At 35.8% G+C, this 27,795-nt stretch overlaps 1 long non-coding RNA gene across 1 annotated transcript in view; it reads left to right on the top strand.

Annotated features, from left to right (window-relative positions):
* Window positions 1-1,195: 1,195 nt before the first annotated feature.
* Window positions 1,196-27,795, top strand: part of LOC120409982 — a 139,695-nt gene continuing 113,095 nt past the window's right edge. The window contains exons 1-3 of the long non-coding RNA XR_005601880.1: window positions 1,196-1,830; window positions 3,545-3,617; window positions 3,725-3,830. This is a non-coding gene — a long non-coding RNA (uncharacterized LOC120409982). The remainder of the gene's footprint in view (window positions 1,831-3,544; window positions 3,618-3,724; window positions 3,831-27,795) is intronic.

Raw genomic sequence — 27,795 nt, 5'->3', positions numbered from 1 at the left:
CCTTGCAAGTTAGCATATCTATCAAAGATTCCCCAATGAGAGGCTCGAATGAACCCCCCCCATCCCAGGAAATGCCCCCCTGGATGGGCTTATTTTAGTTTACAGGATGTTCTAGGGAAGACCTTGGTTTCTCAGGATAGCTTAGGGCTTTCTGGCCTCCAACTGTGAGGCCTCCAGGATGTTTGGTCTCCTTGCTTTACGGAATATTGGGTCTAAGCTAAGTTATCAGACTTAAGGAATTACAAGTATGCATGCTAAAAGCACTGGGGATACATAAAAGCTATATTAAAGAGTATATATAAAAGGTATATATAAAAAAGGGCAAAAAATCATCATGGCATCACCTTTTTAAACAGAGGAGTTTGCAGAGTCTTGCAGACACGTTCTAGGTTAGTGAGTTATTCTGTTGCTCATTGTGTGGTTAAATGAAATAACTGAAGAGCACAGGAATTACAGGCTGGTGGTAGTGCTATTACTGTGCCTGATATATCCTAAAGACACTGAAATGCTGCCTGTGGGGGATATGCCTAAGAACACATTTTCACAGCTGTAACTCCACTTCCATTTTTTATGTGTGTCTTGCCAATTTTAGCTTTAACATATTTAGTAAGTTTTTAATTTCGTTTGTCCATTTCAAAACTGCAATGAATTCTATAGCTAATACAGAAAAAACCCCCAAAAAGATAGTTGTGAACACAGACAAAGCCAGATAAATTACAAAGGCAACAGGGGTTTTCAGTTACCAACCTGTCTGGGCATGTAGTCAGAGGTTCATCGTGCCACCCTTATTTTTATTAATTGTTTTTATTTGGTTCACTCTTCAAGATTTAAAGAATGAGAATGAGTGACTTATGTGGTGTTTGAAATTAATTTGTTTAGTGTAAAAAAAATTGGGGGTAGAGGTTGAAAAATTGAGAGCCTCTATTTTTTTTTTTAAAAAGAATGTATTTGAACAAGGAAAAAGATGATTATGGTTTGCTTAATCCTCTGTCACATGGATGTTAAAATGTAAGACTGTATTGGAAGTTCTTCAAATTTGTTAGGACTAAAGTTATAACTTACTTTGGAGAGTTATGTCTAATGATCCATCATTAATAAGAAACACTTGTGCAGCCTTAAGGATTGATTTTAACTCGTGGAGAAAATAAGCTGTTAAAAAATAAGCTGTGAAAAGGTAATTCAAGTCATACAAAATTGTTCTCAGATTCAGATAATTATTTTATTCTGGCCTTTTAAATAATTGAGTTGTGTATTACATCACTCTTTCCATTTCAAAGGTACCTGAAATGAACCAGGAAGAATAGTGCTAGTTGTCTGTCATCTTAGTACCCATTTCCCCCCACCCCATGCTGTTTTTTGCCAACTTGCAGCCCAATTCAAAGCTTACAATTACATTGTTAGGGAAATAGAAGAAAATGTTCTGTCAGTCAACTATTAGCAAGAGATACCAGGAATGCAAAATATCTTACATATTTGTACATTGGATTATGGAGCAGAAATCATCTGTAACATTGAAAACCACAAATGCGTACACTGACTTTTATTCTTTCTGGTGAAAGAAGCAACTATAAAACAAAATAAAACAAAACAAAACCCTCCAAATACTTAACTGATGTTACCACTGGCACTTTTTTAGGTCTATTCCCTCTGCTATGCTGCCACTGTCTTTTCTCAAAATACTGTTTTTCTCATTATGAATCTTTTTCCAGGGAAACATGGAGAAGGAAATTGAAAAAGTAGCAAGGCTAGTCTCTGAATTGGTTTTGCCACTGCTCTTAAAAAGATTTGTTGAGATGGACCCAGAGTACTTGTTACCTTGCCAACCATAAAGTAAGTGCATACAAGTTCTTTTATTGGTAAATGGAGAGCTGAATGGCTGTTCCCTCAGTCCAGATCTCTAGTGCAGTGTCCAGGTATGCAGGACCATTACTTCTACGAAGCTAACCATCCCTTCCTATAACAGAAACAACCACACAGAGCCCATAGAAAAGCTTTTCTTCAAAGGAAGAAAACTGGCAAACTTGAGCAGAGAGAGTCATAGGAATAGGGATGAATGTAAAAAGGAAGGATCTCTGTCAAGAAGAATGGAGGAGTTGGTCACCCTAAAAATAGATGACTTTGAAATACATGAGACATGCTTCCTGCTTATATATCTTACAATGAAGAAATTTAATCCAGATATGGTTTAAATGACCCAAATCCAAGTCCTTTATGCAAAATCAGACCCTTCTTTACTAAAAACCAAAATTAAACTCCTGTGAGGGCTTATGAGACAAATTAACAAAGTACAGAAATGTAAGCAGGCATGATTGTAATGAAAATTTTGTTCTGATTAGTAAGAAAGTTCAGCTAGGTCATGAATACAGGTTGTTTGTTTGCTTCTTTTTCTGAGGAATTGAAACTATGCTAACCTATGAATCTATCATTTACTTTGAATAATCAATTTTTATAAAAATATATTTTTTAATTTTTTCATTGAGTCAGTGAGTACTGTTCTTTTAATGAGAATTTTGTTGCGTATTTCACTGCAACTCCTCCTTCCCACATTATTTACTGTGAGAATGTGACCTTATTCTGGGTCATGATTCAGTTTAATATTTTAGTATGTTTTTTATCCTGGAAGAAAGGACAATATGTAATAGCTCACAACATGAACAAGGTTATTTTCATGAAGATTATTTGCTGTAATTTTTCAGTAGCACTCTGGTAAAGAACCTTTATGGTTGCCATTAACCCTGAGTACAGGGTTATTTTATCCTTCCTGAATTGCTGAAAGAGCTTTAAATGAAAATAAAGCTTTCTGCCAGGAGAAACTAGAAATGTCTGTTTATAACAAATGTTTAAAAGGCTGATAAACTCTCAAACTGAGACCGCGTAAATATGAATGATGTGTACAGTTGTTATTGTAATTTATTGAGAGGGGGTTGATGGACAAAACATTTCCATATGTTTTTTCTGTGAATTCTAAATTAGGACTTGCAGAATTCTACATAATGATCTAAAACAAAAAAGCCTGTGTACTCAGGCAGGCAGGTGTAGGAAAGCTATTGGTCTTATATAGATAGCCATACATTACGAGAAATTTACCTTCCAAGTCTACAGCCTAGGCCTATATGTGCAGATGTGCTGTAAATATTCTGATCCACCAGAAGCAGCGTTTCCTTAAGCATTTAGAGATGTCAGAATTATTTTTAATAATTAACAGAAAGTCTGGTAGAAAATGAGAAATATGAACTACCTAGCCTTTTTCATGTGTTGACATCTGTGTTACAGGCAATAAGTGAGATTTTACTGGCTTCACTGGTCTTCTCTGATCAATCAAAATCTCTGTGGAGAGAATTTATGTTGATTATGAGTCTAATTACAATTCCTTTTTTGAAATCTAATTGCTTGTACAAGGTAGAAGAATGAACAAGTAGGAGGTTGCTACCCTCTGTACATGTTGGGTAAAATTCCAGCTGGCAGGGCACTGCTTTCCTCATCTCATTTATCCTCTGTGCTTTAGCCTTGATCTGAACATAATAGTAGCTTCTTTTATTTTCAGCCTGATTTGGGTTCCACATTCTCTGGGAATTATTCCTGGTCTACAGAGATGTAAAGGAAGGAAAAATAGAACTGTAAGTCTCTTTTAAAAAAATCAGGGTCTTTGGGATATTTATATATATATGTATATAATTGGCAGCTGATTCAGATTCATTGGACTTTTTTTTCCTTCTGCACTTAGGTCATGGCCAAATAAAAATTCTCTAGGAATAAAAAAAAAACCCCGTAGGATTGCGAACAATGTGGTTACATGGGGGAGAGTGGCTCCAAGGTTATTCATCCCTCAGGTATGTAACTGTGAATGGACTTAGTATTTTCATGTGTAAGGGTCTTTTATCAAAAATGAGGTGGTACTACAGAGTGAAGGAAACACAAAAATCTTGTGAATTCTTCCAGAACAGAGATTAGTGCCATAGGTTATAGAACCACTTTATGACGGTAAGACCATTCTCTTTCAGAAGTACCTACTAGTGTACAGCTTACTGGAAAATGAGCAACAAAATTTGGGACAATAGTGGTGTAAGTATTATTTGTAGATCTTAGGCCTTACCTGTCTCACAGCCAGTGCCCTTAGTGGAACCTTAACTGGGTACCAACAGGCATTGCCCAGAGGAAGGAGCTGTAAGGGGAAATTTCCTTTGGCAGTCCCCTTTGGCAGCCTTTTCCTGGCCCTATACATACTGTAGCTCTGGGATCTCTTTGGCAACCTCTCCCTGCCAGCCCTAGCTAGATGGTCAGATAAGTCTTTACCCTGAACCAACAGCCATGACCCATAGAGAAAGGTTTCAGGGGAAATTTCTTTTTTTTGCCTTCCTTTTTGGCAGGCCTTTTATCCTTATTTACACTAGGTGTATCTCTAGGGTGTGTTGTTTTCTCAACATTAATTCTATGCCTTCATCTGAGCCTTAACCCAACATCTATAAAACGAATTTTTTTTGCAGCCCACCTCTTGCTTTGGCATCCCCTTTTCAGCCTTACTTGGCAGCTTTAGGCTTTCTTTGTTCACAAACTTTAAGAAAAATTGCAGGTCTTAAGGACAGTTTATGAGTGTGTGTTTGGCAACTTTTATTCTTTTAGGAAAATGTATCAGTCCTTCATTGTTATGCTGAATGTGCAGTAAATTCATATGCTGCATGCTGAATAGGCAGGCTGTTAGTGCTACTCTTCTCAAACACTTGTTCTGACATAATTTAGTTTATACTAAAATTCATTCTGAGGGGAGATAGTTACTTTTATGGTATGGAATAAACAGAAAGACCTAAACTCCTTCAGATGAACATATGTGATATCTAAAAGTCTATTTAAAGACTATGTAAAGAAGATATTTCTCTATCATCTAACTGCTATATTCTCTCAATCCCCTAAAGTAATTGAAATACCTAATTCTGTAGATGTTGCATTCATGATGCATACAGAACCAGTGTGCATAACAAGGCTGTAAGCACTTCTGTATTTTACTTCAAGGAAGAAGTGGTCTCAGGTGATTTGAGTGAATATTGCTGTCACACTTATTTTAAAGCAAGTTCAACTACATTTTAAACTGGAAATTTAATAACATATGATATCTTTCATTAGAGCATCTGTTAGAAAGAAATATATTTTCTTCTCTGTGTAGAGGGAGAAGAATCACCTTTGCTCGTTAGGCACATGCAGAATGTAATGTCACATGATATGTCTGTTCTACTGGCAGATTTTGTAACATGGCTGGAATGATAAAGCTCACAACATCATTAAAGTGGCAAGAGTTTAACAATCCCTGGTTTACTGCTTAAAATATAACCTTCTGGTGTTTCAGAAATTCATGAAGTTTTCAAGTCTTGGGGATAAAAAAAAAAGTATGATAAAGTTACTTCATCTTGAACTATGCAGTAGAGGTGGAATACTAACCTATATGAGGGTGATTCCATTTTGGTAGGAAAAGGCTTAAAAATATATATGATCAAGTTCTAAAAATTAATAGAAGTGATAGCTGAGGAGGAAAGTGATGACAAGCAGAAATGTTACTCACAAAATTCCACAGTTCTGGAATTAAGGGGCAGTCCCTGAAACCACTAGGATGTCAGTATAAAATAGATACTTTTTCATGCAGAATGTAGAAATTCTCAAATTTCTCACTCCAGGAAATTGTGGAGTGGCAGAGTTTGAAACAGACTTTAGCTGCATGCAACAGAGGATGTCACAATAGAATCTTTTACGTTGTTAAACATCAATCCCTACCCAGAAAGTGATTGAGCTGCTCAGCAGAAGTTGCTCCAGAAAACTAAGCCTCCTCTACCATTAGGAAGGAGAAAACCAAGGATCCATCCCCTTCCGTCCTCTGGCCTTATTAAATAGTTTTCCACCTTCATCCTCTGCAGGACATCGTATGTGATCTGGTCACAAGGATTGTATTGTGCAAAACTAGCATGCATACTTTTTAATGTCCTTTTGAAGTGGAATAGTATTGATTGTAGATTGTTTTAAAAGAAAGTATCAGAATCACTGCATACACCCTTAAATGATATTCACTTTCAAAAGGACTGTTAGCTATTATTGTGGAGATTAACTTGAACAGTGAGAAATGTGGGCAGAGATCTTTGATAGTATTGTTTTCTTAGCTTATGCTTCAGTGAAAACTAGGAAATAGCCTGTATTTAAACTTGTGAGTCTATCTCCCCAGAAGCCTGTTAATTGCTGAGTGATGACCCTGTGTGGTGAGAGCATACTGATTTTTCATCTTTTAGTCAACTTAAATTAACTCTTTGTTTCAGAAAAGGTCATACTTGTTATTTAATTGTGAATTATTAGAAGTAATTGAGCATTGGTTTGCGTGTTGGTAAACAGGATATAATGTTAATTTATCTTCTCAAACTGTGGTACATTTTAAAGTTTCTTTTTGTTGTTTATGTAGTAATTGCTTTCAGATTTTTCATTTATTTTCCACTGGGTTTTCCCTGATGATATAACGTTCAGATTCTTTTTACACAAAATGTCAATTTTTGATGAAAACACATCATTTCTAGTAATGTTTGCCTTTCTAGACAGTGTGGAAGATGGATTCATATACCTGGCTGAGCCATAAAATAAGAATTTTAATTTATAATTACTTGTGCTTTGGCTAGTTCTCCCTGAAGTGTTAGGAATCAGGACTTACCCCCAGCAGACATTTGTATTTGATCTCAAATAATTTCAAAGTAATTTTTTCTTGTAGTAAAGGTAGAACATGTGATTTAACGTATTATTGCTGCATGCCATGGAGAGTTTAATCTTTGTTAATATGCAGTGAAACAGCATGTTTTCTTAGATCCAGAGCCTCAAAAGCCTTTGGGTCTCAGCTATGGAATGGAGTTCCCAACTGAAATTCCTGACATGGTGCTGCCAAACTTGCCTTCAGCTGAAGTTTTCTGGGCATCTAGGCATGTACAGAAATTTTGCTTCCATTGTATCCCAGTTAGATGACCAGGCACATGTTTTGTGCTCAGTCCTGCTCCAGATCCTCACAAAAGGGTCCTTCAAGGGTTTACTGAGAGAGGCTACATTCAATAAGCCTCTTCTTTGATACACCACAGGCATGTGCTTGAATTCCTTTTGCTCAATATTGTAGCTCCATTTTGCAGAGGTATGTTAGTCTGAGATCTCTTGTCTTTCCCTTGTGTGAGGGATTTTACCCTATTTTTTCCACGTAGGTGAATGTTGGAGTTGGAGGCTTTTGCTAATTTGTTTGGAGGCACTTGCCATTCTTTATTGAAACTGTTCCAGTATGCCATGAGCAACCAAAATATTGTTGGAGCAGGTAAAAAGCAAGCAAAACTGTTTGAAGGGATTTGGAAATTCTGAAGAGGCCTATTCTTCTACTTCAAGACAAAGTCAATTTAGAATAGACAGATATTTTATTGAAAGCACAAATCCAATCTTCAGAACAGGTGTCCTTTCAAATTTTCTTTTCTTTTAACATCTTCCAGCAGCTCTTCCCCTGCCCATGTTCCCTCTCCACAAGGCTGAGAGATTTTGGGCTGTTGCAGTGCTTAATGTTCTTCCTGCCTGCCAAAATCTCGTATGAAAATCCAGTAAACAGTTGTTATTCTAGATTAGTTATTCTCAGCTTTTTCTTAGTGTGTGGACCTCTTTAGAAAATTCCCATTAATAGTGTTATACAGCATAAGAACCTTTCTTTATGCACTGTGGATTTTTTTAGAGGCAGTTGAGACACAGCTTGTATTATCTATAGAAGAAGATTTGCTGCATCTTCATGGTTCCTCTCTGAGAATACTACTTCCTTTTAGATAGAAAACTGAATTTAGTTTTTGTTTTTGTTTCACATTATCTGGATTTAGGTTAATGATCTCTAAATAAGAAACCTCATCAATTACAAGTAATTTGGTTTAAATTCCCCAGCTTTTTTTTTCCAGCAGAGAACATCCAGAGCTAATAATTACTTCAGAGTAAATTATTCACCATGAGTATATAATGTATACATTAATATATTTAATTCTTCTGATAGGCTGACTGTAAGCCTGAGATACTCCATAAAAGCAGTAAGCCTATATTTAGAATAGCTTTACTTCTTTTCATAAAGACAAGCCATCTTCAAAGTTTATGTGCGTACATACATTGTGGGAGTGGGGCACTTAGAGGTTATACCTCTAGCAGTTTGGTTCACTTAAAGTTAATTTATTTTATTATATAACTTGATTCCTTTTCACCAAGGCTGAAAAAAAAAATCAATTTCTATGATACGTCACCTCTTCAAAGTTGTTAGCAGTGCTGCTGATTCATGACATGATTACCATGCCTTCAGAAGTTCAATTAGCTCAATCTGAAATAGAATTTCCAAAGGCAGTGTTATCCTTTGAGGTAATATAAATGTCAGAAAAAATGTACTAGCTGAATAAATACCATCCACTTACAGTTAAATACTAAGACTGCAGATGGATTCTTCTTATGGCACTTAAGCAAACAGAGCCATACTGTAGAAAAGGTTGCAAATATGCCTTTCAACCCTGTGAATTCTGTCCAAGAAGAATCAATATTAACAAAAAATAGGCTTGCAGAGTTCTAAAGTAAGGTTCTTCTCTAAGTTCTGTATTGTTGTGAAAGTCTTTCTGCTTTGAAATCAAATGCACTTGAATCCATTTATTTGCTGTTGCATTTTTTTGTGTACTGCTGATACTCTAAGTTCTGAAATTTCACTAAATTTCAAATTAAACTTCACATAAATTAAGAAAACAGAATTATTTCCATTTTGGAAGAGTTTAACTGTTTTGGTGAATAGAAGGTTTGGCACCCAGTGCAGCTGCTATGGATGTGTGCTGGGCTCTTCAACTTTGCACATCATGGATACACCTCTGGCTTTTCTTTGGAGGGGTGACAGTTTCATGCTCTGTACAGTCTTCACTTCTGTTAAGCTGGTAATATGAAAAATGGATTTAGGATAAAAGTAGTCACTGAAAAGGGAGATTGATAGACAAAGTGATTTAAACCTAGCCCAAAGTTACTGTGTGTTTTTTCTTAAGGGGGCAGAAGAATATCCCCCAAAAAACTATGATCTATGGTGACAGCTGCGGTAAATGAGGTGGGTATGCTTGACTGGCATGTTTATATGAAGGGTTTTGTATTGTGCAGCATGTAATACGTAACAAAGCTGGCTTTAATAGTTTGCCTACTGGGCCTCAAAGGCTTTCAGTCAGTTTCTTTTCAGAATGTGTTTGTAGTGCTCCTTCTCTTCATGTTGCTAAGGAACTTATGGGGTGTGTGGGGTATACAGCTTACTGTAACAGATCCAAGGCTTAAGAATAGTATAGGTTTAAGGCTTTCACATAAGCATATGAACAGTGCAAAACAGACAGTGGAAGTTTTCAGAAAAACATTCAGAAGCAGTGTGGTTATTGGGACTTGGATTTTTTTGGGATATGTGATTCCCTGACACTAGATTCTCTGGATTCAATATACCTCATAGAATATTCTAAGAGCTGCCTAGGCACACAATGATATGCCTTGCCCAGACGTCATCAGCATCTTGGTGTTTTTTCTACATCAGACCTTAATCTAGGACAATTAAGGAGACAGTAGGTGCAGTAAAAGCAGTATGTTTGGTGCTTTTGCAAACACCTTGTTGCAGCTGTGTTCTGCAAACCCACATGTTGTAAAAAATATGCAGAAAAAACTAATGTTGTATTTTGCTTCAGCCAAATGATGATATAAGGGAACAGGTTGGGGTTCCAGTGCACAGCTGAAAGTTATGAGGCAAAGAGGAATAATTTAGTAAAGGATGCTCCTCTTTCTAGCATTAAATCAATCAAAACAATGGTTTAGGTTCAACATTCTCACCAGCAAAAATTCCTCCATGAGCCAAAATGGAGAACAGGACAACCTGTTCATTTTCAGTTCCTGTGCAGTGAAAATGTTGTGGTATTACGAATCAGTTTCTGAAAGCTGCTAGAACTATCAGGCATAATCCAAGCCCTGCAATCTATTTTGAAACATTATTCTCTAAATCTTAATACGTCTCACCATCATTTTTTCAACTATTGGTTAGTGTTTCTGAGATGCAGATGACCTTTATTACACAGACTCTGGGGTAACAGCTCGAGCATTTTTTTTCCAGGGCATAATGGATGGATTTGATATGAACAGCTTGCTTTTAGGTTTAGTGTTGGAAAAAGTAATTACTATAAGGCAATTGCACTGCTGTTGGTTTTGTTTGGAACATAAGGTGACTATTCCAGCACAATTTTGGATGAAATCTGGTTATATTTTGATAAAATCCCAAGTAAATATTCGCCGGTAAGAATCATGCTCTGATAAACATCCCGTATCTATAAACAAAAATTGTAGTGGTAACCAAGCAAAACTTCATATTTCTTACACTGGTCAGATGACCCTGGTGCTGCACAGGACTGGTGTTGAAGGGAAAAAGACCCTGGATGCAGGTTGAAAGTTCAGTGGGTTTTTTTTTTTCATGACATGTCAGCTTTTGATTTTGTGTGGTGTTTGCCTTATTATATATTTTACTTTTTTCTTGATTAAAAATTAAAATACTAACTTGTCATGGCTTGGGAATGGTATTTTACAATTTAGTAGTCTCACTAAAACCATGCCACTGCTCACTTCTGCCATTCTCCTCCAACTGGAAGCACAAAAGGCAAAGATCATGGGTGGAGCTGCCCTGTGACAGAGGAACTGGCTTTCTGACTATTTATTTTTTGTAATTACCAGAAACATTAGAGTGAGCCTAGAACTACAGGAGCTCAAATAGACACCTATATTGTTCACTAAATAGTTACACATTTGTGATGTCGTAACTGGCTATTGTAGAAATGATTACAGGGTACCAGAGTTTTGATTTAAAGTGTTGAGTAAGAGAAGAAACCAACTAGCACTTATAGGAAAAATTGTCATTTCTTGAACAATCTCAGCAAGAGAGACACAACTATCTTGATTTCTTCCTAAAGTAATATTCTCCAGTTTTTTGAAAGCTGTCAGAGTAAGCATTTTGCTCTTGCTAAGAGATACCCTTGAAGTGTGTCGTATGATGTTATGCAGAATATATGCTGTCGAAGTACAGAGATTTGGAAGAGCCTGTGGGACAGGTGAATGAAAGGATTTGTAAATCTTCTTCATCAAGTATTAAAAGTATTACCATAGAGAAGATAGTTCTCTGCCTGTATAATGCAATGGGAGGCAGGTACTTTCAGTTCTTTCCAAATTCAGGTCTTAAGCTTCATGGGTCTCTTCAGAAGGTTTGCTTTTGATTAACTCTACATAACTTGCACAGTGTCTACTTCATGAACTTCTGAATTTTTTTTTTTTTTTTGCAAAACCAAGTGATACCACTGAACAATTTAAAAGCAAATCTATTATGCTCTTTTTGATGAGGAAAACAAGAATATAGCTTTACTGACAAGAAGTCCAACAATACTGAAGGAGTAGCACCTCAACTACCTTATCTCTCCAGGCCACAAATTAGATAAGTATGGAGTCTGACAAATGGTATTTTTGTAAAGCTCCAAATATCTTGAAAATAATGAACTTAGTGTAATCCAATCAAAAATATTCCTAACTTTGCTTCAGGTTTATAAGTATACTTTTCTTCAGCTAAGAAGTACATTTTTAACTGAAATGTGAGTCAGAGACTGGCCCCACAGTTATCTGTGTAAGATTCAAGGAAATTGGAGAATGCTGTAAAACAGATTGAAGTTCAAAACTGTTCTAATGAATAGCTTTATCCGGAAACAACTATTTTGTTTTATAAGCACAAATAGCTGCTTTTTTTAATGTTGACAAATTAGAAGCACTGCTGCCACTGTGACTGAAACACTTTCTTGATAGGTCAGTGCTATTTAAAGATCACACAAAAGCTATCAAAGGAAACACACAAAGAAAGGGCAAACGTTTGACTCTTTGCTGGAGGTGACCAACAACAAATAGAGTTTATGTGGAACTTTTAAGGGAGGTGATTAATTTAGGAAGGCATGGAAAGGAAAATAGGAACACCTGAATGTGGTAACACTTTGTGTTTAGTAAGCACTTTGTGTGTAATAAGCGGTGTTATTTGTAATTGTGAAAGTCATATTCTGAAGCCTTTAACTTAAGATATTTTGATGTGACTTTCAGAGAGTCAGAGTTAAAGGATATGGAAATGATAATGTACTCCACAGCAGAAGTTATTCCTAGGCTTTTAGTTATGCAAGCTCTGAAATGGGGTTTATCAGTCTTACAAAATACACAAATTGTTAAAGACCAGTTTGATATTAGATTAATAGCAAAACTAGAGAAGGATGAGTGGGAAATATGCAGCATGAAATAACTAATAGAAAGTTGCATGACTTTGAATTAACCAAGTAATATTTTCCAAAATTAGTGGTTATTAGATTTTTCTTCAAAACAAAACTATAAAAAATAATATTTTATAATTTGCCAGTTGATCACAACTTACAATATACAGGTACTTTATGTTTCATTGTTTGCTAAAATTATTTTAAAACTTCTTGAAAATATTTGGGAACATATAATTGCATAACTAATATTGTGCTGCCCTTGTTTAATGCTGCGGTAACAAAGGCCTTAACTTTTCTCTTTTAAATGCTGCTTATCATTCTATGTACTCATAGCCATGTTCTTTCAGCTTTCAACACTTTCATTTTTATTAAGTTCATGAATTATTGTTTACTTTTTAATTCTGCAGTCTTGGATTTCAATGTTCTTAGGTCTTGTCAGTACCAGAGATATCTGTATCCTTCTTTGATTAAGTTAATGTAGCAGCAGACCTAAGGGTGGATTTCTGATTATTTCATGCATTTTGTGAGATTGAGACACATCGGACTGGATGGCTCCTGTTTTCAGCTATTACTCTCATCAGGATAAAATTGAGTTTTTTGGTATCACTTGTATATAATGACTTTAGATTTGATTTTGAATCCTCTGGTATAAATGATTGTGTGAAACTGAGCATCTGATAATACTACAATCAGATGAAGTCTGGATTAGTAAAGTATCAGATTGAAATATAGGGTATACAGGTTCTCTTTACTGTTAGTCCAAGGACAGAGTAGTGATGAGACAGGTGCTTCATTTCTATGTGCTGGACTTAACCTGCCTGTAAAGTGGGTATAACTATGCTAATACATGTAAAGTGCATGCATTAGATGTTTAAAGCACTGTAGGAGAAAAGTTACTATTAAAGGCATGATTCCTGTGTTATCTCTGTTCAGTCTAGTCTGGGAAATCCCAGACTAACTGCTGGACAACTGGACTCTTTTGAATAATTGAAGTTTTTAACTTAACACTGTTGTTTTTCTTGGTTTTTTTGTTTGTTTTGGTTTTGCTTTGTTTTGGCTTTTTTTTGTTTTTTTTGGGGGGATTGGGTTGCTTCTTTTTACTCATGAGCATCTTGTTTTATTTCAAAATGAAGAAGTAGCTCAAAGATTTATTTGTATACCTGTAGTATAAAGTGGTGTACTTTAAAAGCCTTGCGAAACAAGTCAGATCAGTAATCTAAAAGTGGCATGGAAATAAAAAGTTCTCTTTCCTCTAGAAGTATACCAAGATAATATACAGATGTTAAGTCACATTCCCAATTTTTAATCCTCTGTGGAGGTGATTCCCTTTTTCTGAAGTTTTGTCTGTGCACTAGAAATCCATGTATGGAATTAGGAGGGTTGGGCAACTAGAAATCAGTGAAATACTGATAATATCTTGTTTTGAGTAAAAACATTAATACAAACTCTAGTTTGCTCCTAGTAGTATGAAATTTGTTTCTTGTTAATGCTCTCAAGTATAGGTCTTCTGTTGCTAAGGTCCTCCTTGATCGTCCTAGTTTGTCATGAAGAATTACTGCTCAAAAAGGTGGTTTTGACCTTACCTTATGTTGGTGTGGCCTCTTGCAGCAGCTTCCAGCACACCAAGGTTCCAGGGAGGATTGACAGGACAAAGAGAACTAAACTCTCTAACCACAGCAAAACACAAGACTACAGGACATCAAATAGCACTGTAAAAAGAAGCTGAAAGGAATTTCTCTTCACACATTAGAAAATCTTTGATTCTCTGTTTCATGTCTCACCAGCTTGGGCAGGGGATGTTCCTCTGTCTCCAACTACATTACTGGGTGGCAGTACTGTAAGAGAGTGGCTGCTATTTTCAGGGGCTTGTCTAGTATGAACAGAAGAATAAAGCCAGTGTAATAGTAATAATTAAAGTAGTATGTAATAACACTGAAAAGTACCTCTCTATCCAAGTAATTGTGTGAAACAAAAATTTCTTTTATTCTTTGCCCGTAGACTAAAAGGAAACCAGAAAAGAAATACTAATAAACCATAGCAAATATAATAAAATAAGGTGGCTTTTTTCCTGCATGAAAGCACGATTTTTTGAACTATACTATTCATATGAAGTAGAACATCTCTAGATGTGGAAGGAAGAAAGGTTTACTTATAAATAGCCAAAAAGTAGGTCTGTAATCTGGTATGAGAACTACATCCCTATTTCAAATCAGTAGGAATCAAAAAACCCCAGAATTTGTGACATCTAGGCAAGATCATAAAAGATGATGATACACTGGCTTGTCACAGTTTCTTCGAAAAGTTTGCTTATGACTGTTTTTTAAGGTCCTGTGTGGTAGTCAGATAAAAAGAATGTTCATTGGTCAGTTAGGAAGGCAAAAGAAGCCAGAGTATATGTGATTTCAGAGGGGCTTAGAGGATTATGCTGTACTGTGTAAAAGCAAAACAGTAATTAAGGTCTCCAGATCGAAAACATGTATATATGCAAGAAAACATCTAAAATAAAACAAAACCATTCAGATTCAGCCACCGACTATGGTTTTTGCTACATTCGTGTGATGAAAGGGTTGAGGGAGGTGAGGGGTTTTAGTTGTTTTTGGTTTTTTTTTTTCCCTTAAGATGAATTTAAATAGTTTCAGGCTGAGATTCTCATTAACTAGGAAAACATTAGGATGAAATAACTCGAATAGCACCTATGTAACCTGTCGAATAGATCTACAGCCACAATTACTGAAAGGCTTTCATGTGCAAAGTGTATCCTCAAACTTTAATAGAGTGTTTGAAATCAAGTTCATCTGATAATGACTAAGTTGAAAATATTGACAGGTTCCAGGTAAAAAGCTGTTTTCTTTGTCATCAACAAGTGGCAAATAATCGATCATTCAGTGGAAGAATGGTTACTTGAGAGTTTAACTTGGTGACTTAGTATCCTGTAGTGTAATTCTTGATACATCACTTCCTCGTTGCCTTAACAATTTTGTTTTAAATACCCTGTACTTGACTTATAAAACTTATTTCCACCTTCTTTTTATTTAGAAAAAAGGTTGGTATATAAGCACATTTGTTTGTGGGGAAATAGAAACAGCCACTCTTCTCTATAATTTTTAGGAACCGTTATTCAAATTGCTTTTTAAAAATTCTGACCATGTCTTGAATGGAAATTTTAATTAGGTTCTGGATGCCAGTCTTGTGATGTAAGGTATAGAATACACAGAAGCACAGAGGCTTCCTGTACCAAAAATGTTAAATTTTTTTTTCATAATAACTGTGACCTTTTTAAACCATTTTAAAATTAGTTTCTTGGTTTCTTAATTTTGAGTCAGATTATATATAAACGCTGTTGTTCTCCTTTGGAGGAAGTCTTGCATAATTTAGTTATACTCTTTAAAATCTCAGCAGTTCTAGCTCATATCTGATGTGCATGGGTACTGCAGTCACTAAGAGATGACATAATGTCCTATAGTGCATTTCACATGAATCTATACAATTCTAAGGGAAATGTAAAATACATAGTACATGCCTATATTCTTTTCTATAAAACTTGTGTGGTGTAATTTGAATCTCCTGAGGAATCTGATGAATATTTCTTCCCCTTGAAAATTAAAGGGAAACAAAATAAAATACTCCCTACAATATTTATGGTCTATATATTGACTAAGATGGAGACTATACCTAGTTGCATTTCATATAATGAAAATGCATTTCTTTTCTATCTAATTGAGAATTGGGATGGCTTTATAAGCCTGTTTTGGTGTCCCTGAGGACATTGCCAGGGAAAATGTAAAACCCACATGGTCTCCACAACTCTCTCCTAAGACCATGTTTTTGTCTTGGAAGTAACACAGTGTAATATGAGATACAGCAGTTGCCAAGGTAACTGTTCTTTTCTCATTTGATAGCAGCAGGTGAATGGTTGCCTGGATATCCACAGTAATTTGCTGGGGCTTTAGTAATTCACGAAGGATGTACACATTCTTTTCCAGGTTTGTTTTTCTCTCACAGAAGCTTTGACTAAAATCCCAAGGTACATGATAAGTATTAAAATATTATTCAATATTATTAAATAATTATTCTTCCTTTAGTGCTGTTTTTTTAATATTAATATTTTAATACTGTTTTAAATGCAGAATATTAGAGCAAGATCTTTTTATATTATGATAGTTCTTTTCAGAGGAACTTATTTTCTGATTTTTTTTTAATCTTGGTTAACTATTTAAAAACCCTTCAGAAATTTAACTACTTAACACTATATTCAAATCTGAAGCTAATGAGACAAATCCTGCAAGTGGAATTTCTGGTTTGTTTCTATTGCACTTTCCTTTAGTGAAATCAGTAAGATGTTAGAATGAGAGACCAGTCTTATTTTCAAACTCTGCTGCAGCATTCTCCTGAATTTAAAAGGAAATACACTCAGCAAAGAGGTGTTCAGATTTCATGGACTTTGAGAATAGATGTGAAAGTTCTCATGAAATGTGACATAATAATTTCTTTCAGTGATTAGAACCTAAGTTGTCATTGTGTCATTATTCAGTTTTAGATTTACTGTATAAGACTTACAGTTTTATTCAGTCTGTTGGCAGGTCCAGAAAGAATCTGTTACATTGTTTATACCACAGTTTATTAGCTTATTACATACACATAATCAGAATGGGAAGAAAATCTTAAATTTGGGACAAACAGAATGTGTTTTCGAGGTTTCACTTGTTCATGAAGTTGACTATACAAGCCCCTAAACATGTCATATGTATGTGGCCTGAGTTCCAGCTGTTAAATACCTCAGAATTGAACAATCTCCTCACGTAATCACTAAATTTAGCCCTTTCTTTAAGAAATAGCATTTCTTAAAGAAAAATATATATTTCTTCATAATTCTTTTTCTATTATGAATAATACCAATGTCTCCAAATAATAACATTACAAACAAGCTGGCAGTACATAAGTAACCAGCTAAATAAAACCACCAGCCATATTTATGAAGAGAAGGACAAGACAAAATCAAACCCCTTCCACCTAAGAATTAAATACATACTCTCAGTGGAACTGTTCTGTATACTGGCAATCATGACATTCTGAGAGATTTGATGGAAATCTTGCATTTATTTAATTTATATAGGTTTTCTCTTTATGGACACTTGATTTCTGAAAAGTAGAATTAGTGCTGGAAATGAGTCTTCTAAAGCTGACAGTGAAACTGCATTATAACAGAAGTTTAGTCTGCTTTCTTTCAGTTACTGAAATAAAATGGAAGGTATGCTATTGTTGTATGGGTTAGACAACTCTTGGCTCAGAAGTAAATTGTTTTGCCTGTCTAAAAAGGAGTTGGGGAACAAGTAGATTTTTAGGCATCCATCTTAGCCAAGACTACCATCTGACAGGTAGACTCAACATCTTGACACCACTGTAAATGTTAATGTTGGCTCTGCTTTGTTTTGATAGCCTTGTCAGACACTTATTCACCAATAGTACTTATTTAAGTAGATCAGACTCTTAGAATTAACAAAACTACTTTAATTCCCACTCTGAAGGACACATTTTTACTGAGGCGTGTAACTTCAATCAGATGTGATAGTTGTTTTCTTCTCCCTTCATGACTTGGCACTAAATCCTGTAGCTCAAATGAATGACAGCAGTGACCAAAGCACAGCTCTAAGATTCTAGATTGACTTAGAAGTTACCTGAAGTGCAGCAATTTGTAACAAATAAACCTCTACAAGGCTTCTGGAGAAGCTTTCATAAAAATTATTTTTTAAATGTTTAATTATTAAAATAAATTTCTCTCTCTTCCTGTAAAGATTTCCAAACTCATATCTGCTATTAAACACAGGTGAACCAAAAGAATGTTACTGTAGCTGCTAGTAATTTCTGAACAACAGAAAAAAATGCCTCATTGATATATACTTATTCCCTCTGGTTCTAAATATCATGTTTTCAATTTATAAAGTCTCTCATTAGTGGAACAGGATGGAAAACACAGTCCTTTTAAGCTGAAAAACAAGTACTCCTGTTTATTTCAGTAGGGCAAAACTGACGCTTCTTCAACAATACCCTGAAGTTTGCAACTTCAGTACAGTTATAGGTAAAAAGCAAAATTAACCCAACCAAACATAAAACATCAAACAAAACTGAGGGTACTTAGCTCCTCCTAAAGTTGCATTTCTCTGTGGTAATTATATTATTTTCTCCCATAGGTGTAATAGGGCTTCTAGAAGTTGTTAGTACCAGGCATGTGTTTTCTTCAAAATGACTATTGTTGCAGAGGTGAATCATCAAATGTGTTGTGTTTTCAAAATTCTTCTTACTTTATAGAAGTAAAGGTTGGCAGTTGCTGGGAATTTTAACAGCTCTGACAAATTTAACCTGTGAAATACAGACCTGGGAGTCCAGAAAATAGCTTTGAAAGGATTCAGTATTACATTTCAATAGAAGAACCACTGAATTTAATTTTTTCTTAACTATGATGTTTAAAGTTTGGCGCTTTTTGTGTGTCCAGAAGCTGCAGAACAGATGTAATATTTACGAAAAGATTAACGACATAGTAATGTTTGAAAACATGGTGATATATTGTGACATGAGTGATCTTTGTAAGCTGTTAGAAAACGGTGTGTTCTGCAGCAAACTTCTCAGCATCTTTGTCTACTTTATCTACTCTTCTTGTGGCTGAGTTTTGATATCTAAAAGGGTAGGTGGAAGTCCCTGGAGAGCAACTGCTTGAACAACCTCTTTGCAGAAGAGTAAAATTACATATATAAAGCTTTCTTAGGTGAGTTGTTTCTTCCTTAAAATATGAGTGAAAAGATTGTCAGGCCACAGATTGAATTTCTGTCTCTTGATCAATAGCAAATCAATATCAGATCGATTAAAAATATGTCTGAGTGTCTTTTAAATTTTCTATAGTGTTTCAGTGCAACTGCTTTTACAAACACTTCTTTTCCTTATTGAAATGATACAGAAGTAATATTACTGGCTATAATCCTTCCAGGGTAAATTAGTTTGACGTGGAGGAAAAAGCTGTGAGAGAACAAGTGCTTGGACTCCTGAAGTCTAGAAGCAGAAATGTATCATTTGAGCTGCTTTAGTTAGAGGAACTAAAGCAGTTAATAGAAGTGAGTCCTGTGAGTGAAGAGGTAGGTTAAAATAGATTTTAAAAGAGAGGTAGGTTAAAATAGGTTAAAATAGTTTTGGATAAGCAGCTATACTGAGGCACTCACATGTTTAACAGCAGATTGAATTGAGCCTTGTGAAGATCAGAGCTCCTAAAACTGGTTTCTAGAAATAAGCTGAGAATGCTCTTTTACCAGGCAGTGGGAGCCCAGTGTGTGTTAGGACTTCACTGCACTGTGGCAGTAAATGATGTTATGGACTGTGTGTGTATTACTGACTCTTATAAATGGAATTTATCAATGTAACTGGTTTTGAAAATAATGATTTTAAATAATGGATTTGAAGTGAGTAAAGTTTTTCCTATTGCTTATGATGTACCATTTAAGAAAGCAAGCTACACTGATTAGAAAAAAAAAATTGTTAAATCACAGTTTGATCTTGTGTTGGTCCAAACGGCCACCACAAAACAAATGCTGGTAAAATCCTACTTTGAGTTATTTTGACAACATAAACAATATTTAGGGACTTAAAAGTTGAATGTGTGCAAATTCCATCCAGTATAATGTAAAACTTCATCTCCAGCTTTCATTAGGCATTCTTAAGTTCTGTATATTGTGGCTAAATACAATCCAGGCATTTATGAGTGCAGATGGTGGTTTTAACCAGCTGTACTACTGTGATGTAAAAGGAATTCCTTGTAACATAGAAGGGCACCTCATCAGCTGAGGGGAATGCAAGGAGAAGCCATCTAAATGAGCCCATAGAAACATCTGTTGCAGTCATAAATATATATGAGTCTGTTCAGCTGTACAGAATTAAAATTATGTTTCACTAACACTTACTTTAATAAGCTATAAAAGAGATTGCATTGCAAATTATAGATGCTGACTGAATTTTAAAATCAAACTAATGCTTATTTTTGTGTTGCCTTTTCACATCAGGATAACATTGTTTCCCTTAATAAAGCTAGAAATAAAGCAATTTGGCAAAGAAAGTAGCAGGCTTACCCTGAGATTTTGTGAAGAGTCATAGTTTGGGCTAGAAATGATTGATAAATTTGAAATATATTTTGTATATTACTCTTCACATAAGAAAAAAAAATTAGGAAACTATCTGCTCTTTATCCAGGTCTAAAGTTTCTTTCATGTTCCTGTCATCTTAGAACTAGCAAAAACTTTTTTTAATGAAGTTCCTCATTGTCTTCAATGGTTAATGGATTAAATTAATTTATAAATTAGGTCAATTGTTTTGCAATACTTATAGTCTTAGAGAGCTCTTGTCAATGCTGGTAAGGTCACAATAAGTTTCTATACACTTGAGAGCAAAAAAGAGAATGAGTCATACCCATATCCCAAGGGTGGGATTGTTTTAAGTCTTGGCGGCAGAATTCCCATTCACCTAAATAAGACAAAATTTTAGCCTCTTTTCATCTCTTCTATTTCTTACCTGCAAAATAACTTTCTTAACATGTTTTCAAAGTTGTGCTTCTGTCAGGCCCCTGTAATTTTTCTTTCTGCTTTTTTTTGTTTTCCAGAATGATCTTGTGGTTTAACCCCAGCCAACAGCTAAGCACCACACAACCACTTCCACTTCTCCTCTCTCCCCACCACTGCAGTGCAAAATAAAAAAACTCTTGGGCTGAGATAAAGACAGTTTAATAGGGAAAGCAAAAGCTGTTCACACACAGAGCACAAGGGATTTGTTTATTACTTCCCATGAGCAGGCAGGTGTTCAGCCGTCTTCAGGAAAGCAGGGCTCCATTGTGTGTAGTGATTACCTGGGAAGATCAGTGCCGTCACTCCAAATATCCTCCTGTTCCTTCTTTCCTCAGCTTCATATGCTGACCATGGATTATCATGGAGTATCAGCTTTGGTCAGTTGAGGTCAGCTGTCCCAAATGGTCACCTCCCAGCTTCTTGTGCACCTGCAGTCTCCTTGCTGGTGGAGTGGTGTGAGTAGTAGAAAAGGCTTTGACTCAGTGTAAGCACTGCTCAGCAGTAACTAAAACATCCCTATATTGCCCAGTGTTTTCAGTACATATCCAAAACACAGCCCCATCCTAGCTACTGTGAAGACAATTTACTCTATCCCAGCTAAAACCAGCACAAATGGCTAATTCCAGTCTTTTCTCAAGTTGACTACTTGTGTGCCCTCTTTAGAGTGGTGAACTCCATTGATGATGATTTTTTTCCATTATTCTATTATCATTTTATTCTACAGGTATAACTTTGATTTTTGCTACAAATACTGTTTCCACTTACTGATAGTCTTCAACCAAATATATAATACATGCCATAATCAATCTATCTCAGTACCCTTATCAACAGCTATTTAAATGCAACACAGGTTTTATGTCTGTCTGGACTTGCCAATCTAGCTGACATAATTTGGATTTATTAGAAAAGTTCTAAATACTGTTACACTTTCAATTAAAAATAAAACTCCTGAAGTAGTCTGAAGAACATGCAAGTTGATATGTAGCAGTTCAGTTTTTAAAATAACCCCCTATTTAACTATAAATACTGTCATTAGTACTTGAAAAGCAGATTACTTACTCGCAATGCTTAGCAGTGCATTGAAATTGTTATCTCAGAATATTTGAATTGTGATTTAAACGAAACATTGAAATATATTAATCTTTTTACTCCTCATTTAGGAAGAATACAATAATGAAAAAATTAATGGTCTGAAATTTGTTTGTATGCACTACTCAAAGAGAAGCTTCGATAATTCCTGCTCCTGAAGGACTATTTCTGTCAGGCCTTGTTATGCTTGACTTGTATCATCCTTAGGAGCTGCTCTGTCAAATTGATGTTTATTTGATATATATTTAATTTCTCTTCAGTAAATTTGTCCAGACACATGCATTGTGCGCACACATGCCTTCTTGTATGCTAAGAAGATAAGCAGAAAGGGACACCAGGAGATGTCAATCCATGTTTTAGGTAGTTGTGGCTGACTGTATGCTGATGGGCATCTTCAGCTTGACTGCACCTTCTGCTAACATTCACTGGGTCCTACCTCAAGGTGGAGCTGTTATATTTGCAATAGAGACAGCACTTGAAAAGCTTTTCCTCCCCCAAATCCTGTTTCTGATTTAAATAGATGTATGAGCTCTACTGGTAAAGAAAAACGACAAGCAATTTTCCTCCCCCTTAGCAAAAGCTGGAGTCGTCAGTGTGGCACGTAGGTGGCTGGGCCTACAACACTGACTTTTATTCAATCTGACATCACCTTTTGCAGGTTCAGGAAAATACATACCTTTCACTTACAGTAGGTATCCAGCAGGATTACGACAATATGCGCATTCCAGCTGTCAAAAGCAGTGCTGTTCTTCTTGTGGCTCTTTGTAATTGGGAATGTTTTCCCAGAAGAGTGTGTGTGTACGTATTGTGTTCTAATTAAGACTGTATGAGACAGTGATGGCAGGCTGTCAAATCAATAGGACATTGGGTATATTTTAGTCTCCATGCTATAGTCTAAATAACCTTTTAAGGACTCTGTTCTCTCGATGTGGTAAATAAATGCTGAATGTTTCATACTTAATAGGCTTTGGAGTAATGTGTTCCACATGGCTTTATTGCTGGAATGAGACCTTCTTATCACTAAATACACAATAGTGACATGAGGTCATTTCAGCATGAAGAAATGCATAAATCTCATAGATGAAGGAAGTCAGTTTATTGTGAAGTTTAGTTAAACAGGAATACTCTAAAGTAAACCTTGGTGGCATCTTTAAGGAAAATGAGAGAAACCCATAAATACTTAATCTAGTCATCTTTGAGCTCTCAGTTTAGTTACTGTGAATGTCTATCTTAGCTGGATCTGTGAAAGTGATGCTCATTTACTGTTTATTTTTACTTTTTTTTTGAGTGAGAATATCTTTATTCTGGTAACTTAGAACATTGAATATATCATGCATTTCAAAAGCTTCTTTCTTCAGAGTAGCCTCTCAACAGGTGTAATAAATGACCTGCTTGTAGTTCATTTTGTGTGAAGTTTACCAGAAGTGAGAAGAAATTAAATTAGACCCTGAATAGCTTGTGTGACCAGAACTGGGAGCAGGTCTGGGGGGCTGTCTGATGGGCTGGGTACAAAGTGCCCATTGGTGTGGGGGTTCACATTTTTAAGCCAGTATTCTATACAGAGTTGGGTGACATTTTTTCGTTAAGACATTTATTCACTGAAAAATGAGGCTTCTAATTGCTGGCAGTATTGGTGAAATGGGATTCAATTAGCGTTGACTGGCAAAAAATGGAAAAAAAGAAACATTCTTGAGTGGTGAAATATTTTAGTGTTCTAAAAACCAACATTTTGATCATTTGGGCCTCGACTAGGAACAAGGAGACTTGAAGATAATGCACAAAACTGAAGATAAATTCCATATTTAAATTCAAATCTTGGTTTTAATGGAGGTTTTATTTGCACATTAACAATGAATGGTTTTGCCCATTTTGTCTAATTGCCTCCAACTATTTAATTTTTTTACCTGTTCCTTAGAATTCTATTTGTCCTTCTAATATATGTATTAGTTCATGCAGGGAGAGAATTCACTTCAGGTAAGTACCCTTCATCACTGGAACATATTGCTAAAAAAACCAGCAACATTGATTCATATCTTAGTGATGTAAATGATAATTCTGCTTCAAAACTAGTTCTCCTATTAAAAATTACTGGGGTGAAAGTAGTTCCAGCTGGTTGAAATATTCAGTTTTCCCTAAATCATAGTGGGCCCAAAATATGAATGAGAAAGACTGAAAACTGTGATAACTTGAGCTTTTTGATTGTTTGGGGAGCACTTACTCAGGAGGAGTTAAACCTTGTGTTGTGGAACTAGTCTGTTTACCTTAGTCGGTGTTGGTTGTCTTGCCCAGTGCTTTTCAGAGTATTTAGGGACATGTTTAATACCCTTGATGAAAACAGATGTTGAAATTCTCTGCTAACTGGAGTCCAAGGTATTTGGCTGTGCAGTCAGTTCTGCAAATTTACTTCTGAGTTTTCTATGTCTTTTAGGTGCCCTGGGTCCTGTTTGTGAGTAACTTTGGTTCTTGCCTCATATGCTATTTATGGTTCTTGGATGGTTCATGTCTGTTCTGAGAAAGAGAAAGATAATTCCTTACAGCAATATTTAAAGTTATTTGAAACTAATTGGAGGCTGTCTGGCACTCAGAGCACAATTTTTTCAGTTTATCCTAAGCTGGTGAGAATTAACTTGAACTTGCTTTCAGACTGAGAAGCAACTGAACACAGCCTTGGCAGTCGTCAGGACTGTATTGCAGTATTATTATTATTATTACTACTACTCCATTGTAGGATGCATGTATGGGTGCTTCCTCTTTGTTTTACAGGTAAGTTTCTTAATTTTAGGGCTTGAGTCCAGAAGAATTAAAAATAGTGTGGAATAAACCTTCTATCGCTGTCCCATCTTTCTTCTCAGCTTATGCTGAGAACTATGCTTTCTGTCTTTCTGTTCAGCTTTTCAGAAGTACTGCAGATAGCAGCATTTAAAAATCAAACTTTCAGTCCCAGCCAGTTTCAGTCCCTGCTCTTGCTTCTCTACGCTGGTTCTAGCTGGCAGCTTCAGCTCAGCTTGGGTTGGAGTGCCTGGTGTTGTCAGAAGCAACTTTTGTTATCCTCTTAGCAGAAGTGATCTGAAAAACATGGTAGAGGGAAGAAGATGAGCTGAATAAGCTTCTAGCCAGCTAAGAAGGGTACATTCACAAATCCAGCAGGGCTTGAATGTCTGAAAAGCATACTAATGTTCACATTTCCTGAGAAGGGCTTGCTGCTGCCCTTCTGTCAGACAAAGGTATGTCATCAGGAAAGAATCCCTAAAATTTATGAGCTGCAGAGTCATTTGCATTTTTCAGCCTTTACTGGTATTTTATATATACAGATAAAGTAATGAATAGAGTATTCAAAACACATCCCCATTTTCTTTAAGCTTTCTGGCACATTTCAGTTATTAAAACTAAAACGAAATCTTAGAGAAAAATTTAATAATGTTGAGAGACTGAATTGATTATAAAATTGAAATACAGATGACAGCCAAGTTGTCCTGGACTTGTCCTATCCCTTCTCTCTCAATGCAGTGGTCTCAATCTTCATCCTCCTCCAAATCATTTTCAGAGAGAATGAACTTGTAACATTTACTTGGGATTTCAGCAAGTTGTGATGCTCTACAAATATCAACTATACTTATTTAAGATGAATCTGTACTGGATATTATGATGCTTTCAGAATGTATCTGAATATCTGAAAGTACTGTATTTTGTGCCAATAAGAGTGGGTACATATTTGATCTGGCACATGCTGAACAGATATCACCTATATATAAGAATAGATCCTATACAGAGCACTGTTGTGTGAATCAATTTTCCTGAATGAATGTCTTTGGCATAGTAGAAAGAACAAGAATCTGTGGGGAAGAAGACCCTCAAACAAACATGTAAAGTGAATTCTCTAGGAAATGTGTTTTAATACATCTGTAATTTTTTATTTGTACATCACACATATAATGGACTTTATTAAGTAATCCTAAAAAACCAAACCAAAATTAACCTAATAGGTTATTTTTTTCTATCAGGCAGGCTGTCACACTATTTAGAAGTCCTGGAAACCTTGCTTTTATAACCAAGACAACATCTCTTGAGCACTGAGTTACCCAGTTCTGTTCATGCTCTTCTGCTGTGTCCATCACCAAGTTATTTGTTTTCCTGATCTGTTCCTATGGGAACCATGTGGTTTTAATTAGATGTCATGACGTGGGATTATCTTTTTGCTTTGGCAAGATTGCTTAATGTCATTCCATCTCTGTAATGAAAAAATATGTATTTTTCAGTTGGCATAAAAATATCGTCAAACGATAAACTAGTGGTGATACTTCCCCTAAATTCTGCTAGTGTGATATTCTGGGACTCCTTGTTTCTTCTTTAGGGTTTTTTGCTGTTGTTTTTAAAGTACTCTCTTTAAACAAAGTCTTAAAAAGTCTTTCTGTACTGTGCTGATGTGGTGGATGAAGGCAGTAAATATAGCCATCATGTAAGATGTAAGCAGAAGTAGGACTGCATTTACTTGCAGAGGAGGAGTCAGATAAAGCAGCCTACCATTTAGGATTTGAAGGGGTATGACAACAGCCTTTGTATTCAGAAGTTTTGGATTTCTTAAAAAACCCCCATGTTTGCTCAGAGTAGTATACCCTCAAGTTGTAGAAACAGTACTGCTCACAGCTGTTTCTGAATCAGAACTAATGTATGCAGCAGTAATAACGTTAAAGAAAAATGACTGCCTGGCGCCTGATTTTTCCAGGAGGCATTTGTTTGACAGGTAGACCTATTGAGAAGCTGGCAAAAAGTCAGCAGGAGCACTGGACGTAATGCATGGTCAGAAGGAGGCCTAGAGGCAGTGGCTGTGTCTACTGCCTCTTCTTTTGACTTCTCATCTTCCATTTTGTGATTTAGTGACCTTTTATAGTTCAGCAGACAAGGGGGCTAGCTGGAAAATACATCAGTGGGGCTTCAGAGACAATATTATTTCAAGATACACAAAATACAGTTGTACAGTAGTGGTGTTGAGGGGAGTATGAAAATCAGACCATTTTTGCCCAGGTGTTTCTTGTATGGATTTAGTCGCTTATGTTGCCACGGGTAGTGTCAAAGCATTCTGTGAGTGCAGTGCTTGAAAAAATAGTTATGACCAGCATTATTCTGGAATGTGCTGTCTGAGAAATACATTAAAGCCTACAGAAACTGAAGCCCTTAATGGAACTTGTCTGAGCCTTCTAGTGATGAGTAATTTTCAAGCTTATTTCATAATATTTCATACTAAGGTGAAAGTTGATAATATAATTTCAGTACTATTTCTCTTTATGCTGAGAGAAATCTGCTAAAGATAATCTGCTGAGAAAACTCTGTTAATTACTGTAGTTTTCGGAATAAATTTCTGTCCCTTTCCCCCCCACCCTTTCTTGTTTGAAAGGTTTTATGGGACCTCAGCATAAATCTTGTACAATAAAACGTAGGTAATTATATTTAGTTTTTGGAGTTTAACCCCTTGAATTAAGAAAGATATCATGGCTTTCTGCTAAGAAATTGCTAGTTTTTGTAATAAAGCAGCAAACCTACATTTTTCTGGCCCTCTCAACCACAGCTTCCAGAAAAAAGAACCTTACTTTTACAATACACTGGGGATAGTAAAGGATGTGTGTGTAGGCTGAAGTAGTGTAAGGTTAGCGCATCCTTTTATGTTAAGTGTTTTTCTAAGCTTACATAAACAGAAAATTAGAAAATTTTCTACCATAATATCAATACATGTGTTGTTGTCTACTTAGGGAGAATAGAATGACCTCTTGATTTCTATTTTATGGCAGAAAAACTTCAACTATAGTTTTGTAGTT

The sequence above is a fragment of the Corvus cornix genome, chromosome 4 (genome assembly GCF_000738735.6).
Source record: "Corvus cornix cornix isolate S_Up_H32 chromosome 4, ASM73873v5, whole genome shotgun sequence".
NCBI classification, from domain to species: domain Eukaryota; kingdom Metazoa; phylum Chordata; class Aves; order Passeriformes; family Corvidae; genus Corvus; species Corvus cornix.
The sequence above is the reverse complement of the archived record's forward strand: the minus strand, read 5'-3'. Positions and strand labels throughout refer to the sequence as shown.